The sequence below is a fragment of the Apteryx rowi genome, unplaced genomic scaffold (assembly GCF_003343035.1).
Source record: "Apteryx rowi isolate R43461 unplaced genomic scaffold, aptRow1 scaffold_18, whole genome shotgun sequence".
NCBI classification, from domain to species: domain Eukaryota; kingdom Metazoa; phylum Chordata; class Aves; order Apterygiformes; family Apterygidae; genus Apteryx; species Apteryx rowi.
The window spans coordinates 2271344-2276745 of record NW_020448085.1 but is presented as its reverse complement, the minus strand read 5'-3'; positions in this window follow the sequence as shown (position 1 = coordinate 2276745).

The following is a 5402-nucleotide window of genomic DNA, read 5'->3' as shown; positions in this document are numbered from 1 at the left end:
CCCGCGGCCCGCCGCTTCGTGACAGGGGCTCAAGTTGCGCCTCCGCCGGGAGCTCACCGCCTTTTGTTCCGCGGTCCCCCCTGGCGGCGGCACCGGGGCGCTCAGCGCCCGCGGGGGGCTCGGGGCGGCCCCGCGGGGGCGGCGAAGGCGAAGGCGCCGGGAAGGAGCAGAGGCAGCGCTGAAGCGGCCGCCGCCCGCATAGGGAGGGCCCGAGGGACGCGGGTCCCGCGCGGAGGCTCAGCGCCTTCTGCCTAGGGTGCAAAGGAAAAGGCGCAAGGGGCAGCGCCGGCGCTGAGACCTGGAAAACAAAAAAATTGGAAACAGATTTGGAGATTACTCGTGCAGCCGGGAGCCCTGGGAGGGACACGAGTAGGCATTTGCTTGAGCGAAGTTTTAAGACCAATCTAAGAGAAAGGGTTCCCCCTGTAGTAAGCCGTGCAAGTACAGCCGCTTCCCCATCCAAAATAAAGCTGCTGCATACACATCATGCAAAACCCACCTGTTTCAAAGCACCTATTTTACACACTTTAAGATAGTCCTAAAGGCACAACGCATTTGGGACCAGAGATGATCTGCTCCGCATCTACATCACAAACTCACGGTCCAGGACTATGGATTCCAGGCTCTGTGCCTGCGCGTAGGGAAAAGCTTTGCTTTCCACCCTTCAGCAAGGGGCCTGACCAGCACTACCAGCTCTGAGGACAAAACCTCTACACCCAACATCAGCAACCACTTGACAAGTCTAAGTTACACTGGAATTCAAGCTCTGAGATTACACTCAAAATGAATTTAACTTTTCTTCTGTGAACATAAAAATTACATATTGTACCTGAAAAGTTTTAAGGAAAAAAAACTGTAAGATATTCACCATAAGACAGGCACACGGCATACCAGCATTCAGTAGCACATTTAAAGTACTTGGTCATTTCTGGCAGTTTTTGCTGGTCTATTTTGACTACTGAAATTTGTAATCATTTGAGGCCTGCCTGGCTACCTTGGCAGTTGCTATTTCCCTCTCCACCATTGAAATATCCACCTTTATGGCCATCAAAGCAGAAACCTGTCTGCTGCCCTCCCTTGAAAGCAGAAGACTTTTACACTATGGAGCATTTCCCTGTGAAATTTGCCAAATAGCACATTCAAGACCACAAGTTAATCTTTACCTCCTCCTCTTCTGGTCTTTTGCTGAAAGAGCAAATCAAGCGATTTTCTCATATTACATATATATTTTTTTTAAACATGAGAATTCTTATTTTCATATAGAACCCATTTTGATCAAGCCTTAATATTGAACCACCTACATGACTAGACTCAAAGCACAGTTAAGCAGCCCTTATATAGCAGTATCCAATGCAAGAAAGCTTAGTGACAAATGACATAGGTTGTGAAAACATGCAGAGGGACTCAGCTGTCACACCTTCAAGTGGCTGCTTTATGCTGCTTCAGTAGAGAGCAGATCACAAAATACTATTTTCTAAAGCAGCTGAAGTTGCTCCCCACCACAAAGTGGTACTTGAGAAGCTTTCTCCCAGCTCTCCCAAATCTACAGGAGGCAAGAACGATGGGTCTGTATTTGTATCTGGATCCCCCAAATGAAACCCTCCATTCCTGGAGCAGAGGAAGATCACATTCATCTCCAGCATTAACAGACTGAGTGGCAAAGCCACAAAAAAACCCTCYCCAGTGTTAGAGCACCAAAGCAGCAACAACTGTAGGAACTCCGCTGGACCCCTCTCCCTCGCCCTCTTGAGAGGGCAAAGCGTAGCCCCAGGCTTGTCACTGACACTCAGCGCTATCTATTTTGAGGCAAGCACCCTCAGTCGAGCGTTAGTCTACAAGAGATCAGCTCTTGAACAAGCAACAGCTGGTTCAGGCCAGACAAGGCAGAAATTACACAGCCTGGGAAGACAAAGTGCTCTGAGAGCTCTGGAAGTGGCCTCCACCCAGACTGAAGGTATACATCCGCAGGTCATTCGAGGGGTGAAGATGCTTTTGTTGGAGCCTGACTTTCATTGGCAGCCAGGCAATTGAAAGCAGGATTTTCTCCCTGTTCCAGTTTACTATCAAGCTTCTTTCCAGCTAGAAAGAGGCATGCATCCCTCACCTCTGGACCGAGTTACAGAATTTATTGGGTATTAAGTATATATGACTATAGGTCATGACTACCTGATCGCCTGATCCTCTTTTTAAGTTACTAATGTTCAGCTCTAATGAACTTCAAATTCTGTTTTAAGAAAAGCTGCAAAAAAATCGCTAAAACCTTTTCACGCTATCAGCCACGATGGGCAGTATATTCCACTCTTCACTGTTATCCCTCACCACAAGATCTCCCTGAAAAGGCCAAGAGAGCCAGGTGAACTGGCAGAAAGACAGCTGAACCAAAAGTCAAGTTCATCCTCAAAATATACTTTAGATAAAAACCAAGAGGCATGTTTTCCTACATTCCAGATAAAATAGCTCTTAAAGGAGACTGTCACATATTGCCAAGATGTGCCACGGTGAAGCAGACTCCTGTTTTCCCTTCACACATCTGCTATGGCTTCTTGCTCCTAGCAACTGCTAGAAGCTGACAAAGCCAACTAGTCAGTATTCATCTTTTAGTATGCAATTAGCAGAAGTCAGTACAACGTGTTACACAAGGCTGCACAAAACTACACAGATATGGAATAACCTGAATCTATAAAATGTTTCTTGTTCAGCAGTTTTGTATTAAGTTAAGCATTTAAGTGATTTTTATGAAGCTATCTAAAACTGGACAGTTTTTATCCATACTGTCTCCTGAAGTATTAGGAACTACCAAGATTCTCCGATGTGAAAAACTCCTCACAAAGAAGACTGATAAAGGTGTGATTTCTACCCAGTGTGGATTTAAACCTTGCCTGCAGCTTCTGCAATAGAATATRTGTGTGTGTATACATATATTCCCCCTTCTCTTAGAATATGAAGTTCCCTGTATTTAGAACACCGTTGCATCAGTATGAAAATGGAATATTTAATACATATTTTTATCTATTTGTTCTCAAGAAAAAAGTAATGTTTTCACTAATATGGAAGATCATTTATCAAACAGATGTTCAGAGTACATTTACATGCAAGCAGTGCTGTCGCCTAGGCAGTTCTGTAGCTGCCTTCTCTCCTGCAGCTGCCATCTCTAGTCTGACTCCACCACTACCTCCACCTTGCAATCACGCCCTTCGTATCACTTATGGTCCAGAGGAACAGCGCTGAGCTCTGGGAGCAGCAGAAAGGCAAGGTCAACAAAAAGAAGAAAAAGATAGAGAATGACTTGTCTTGACAACTTTGAGCTTCCAGTGCCTCCTTCACAGAACATGGACGCACCAGAAGTCTTTTAGAGTTAATTTCAAGACATATTACATGGTGTATTATGCATAACATCACCATATTTCTTGTCAGGGACTTCCTGGCCATATATGCATGTGCACATGCTGTGTAGCAAGTGTGACATGTCTGAGAAACATGGGACTCACTGCACTTGTGATATACATATGGCCTGCACATGTGCAGTAAATCTGATGGCTCTCGAATGCTCATACTTAGTGTATGCACAATAGCCAGTTGTCTGGAGGCCTGATGGGAACTGTAGCAGGGCCTGGTCAGCTGGCTGAAGTCCTGAAATCTGGAACTTTATGGGCAGCAAATAAGAAACCCAGACATGGTACTCCGGTTCAAGCAGCAAAAGACCAACACCAGAATCTCATACTGCAGGGCTACCTGCACAGTGGAACGAAGATCTCTGCCACCACCAGCCCTAACTACGAGAGCAGAGAGGAAAAGCTTAATTTTGATCGCTTCAAAGGAATCAAGCCTTGAATTCTACCATTTTAAGTAACCACGCTCCCCGATCAGCTCTAAGAAGAACTCTTAAGCACATCTGCCACAGCTCTCACTGCTTTGTCACCTGGTCAAGCTGATGTGTGCATTATAAACGTGCTACAGCCAAACTCCACTTAATTTTAAAGTCACTGATGCAATCATTTGGGAAGCAATGACATACACCAAGTTATATAAAGTATCTCAGCACATGACCTAAAAAGGACATAAAGCTACCACTTGAGAACCTTGTCAATGGTAAGGAATTTGAGTTTGATTTTTACTGGAAGCCAGAAATAGAACATAGGTTTAATATAGCAGATGTCAATATTGCCACACTTCATTTCAGAGCACATAACATCTAGACRCTTAGTTGTGTTACCCATAACCACTGCACGAACAAGACACCTATTTTAAAGGCCGGAATAGCACTTCGGTGCTTGCATCTTCAACGCCCCGCTATCACCAGTAGTCAAACCCTAAATTGTGTCACATCGCCCTCTTGTGGTTGTGGGGCTTCGCGAGGGTCCTACACGGTTATTTGGCTTACTTCGAAAAGGTCCGACGCCAAGGTCTTAAGTTGAAAGGGTCTGTCTACTGCACATAGCTCATTTGAATAGAGTAAATACTGTTTGAGCCTGTGAGATTTTAAAATATATATGCAGAAGATGTCAAAATTATGGTCAAAGTAAACAATATCGAGATGAACATGGCCACAGCGGCTTTTACACGTATGTTCAGGTATGGTTTGTGCCACCACATCATGAACTTATCCTCAGTATTTGGCTAATTTAGCAGACACTGGAAGTCGTACAAGCAATCAAGAATGAGCTACTACCCTGGTAAGTCAGGCCAAGGTTTCTCAATGAGGATTGTGGAACACTAACAATCATATTTTCATGATTTCCTTACAGAAAACCTGTCTTCCATAAAACAATTTCAAACTTGTACCATTCTGTAGTATTTCCTATGTTGCCCTTTTATAATACTTGCCTAGCAAGTTAAAATACAGCTTCTCAGCTGCTGTCAAAGATTCACTCTGTAACTTCCTGCTACCTAAATCTAAGCTATGCAGAAAAGAATAGCTGCTGGCTGTGGCCAGATTCACTTCAGAGATTTTTCTCCTTTCATTTTATAGTAGCATAAGGAGAATTACAACATTTTTGCTAGAACAGATACTGATTACTGGGAAGACTTGACAGTATGCACCATGGGAGAGGGGGAAAATCAGATTCTATCATGAAATTACAATTTATAGCATTTACAACTTATGCAAGGAAATGAGTACATCTCATCATTAAAATGTTGCTAATGAAGAGATCGAGGGCTTACATGTCCACTAAAACTATGCGGCATGCCATTCATTGCCATACTTAACTTACATTTGAATTAGTCCCAGATACATCACCACGAATAAGACAAACAGATTCAATGGATGCCAAACCAGACTATGCTCTTCAGTCTGAGGCCCAAGGGGTTGAATGCCACAAATTTCATGAAGATAGAAGGACTTTTCAGGAGGAAAATTAAGCATCAGTTAAACATTGAACATTGGCTTCTTTTCTTTTTTT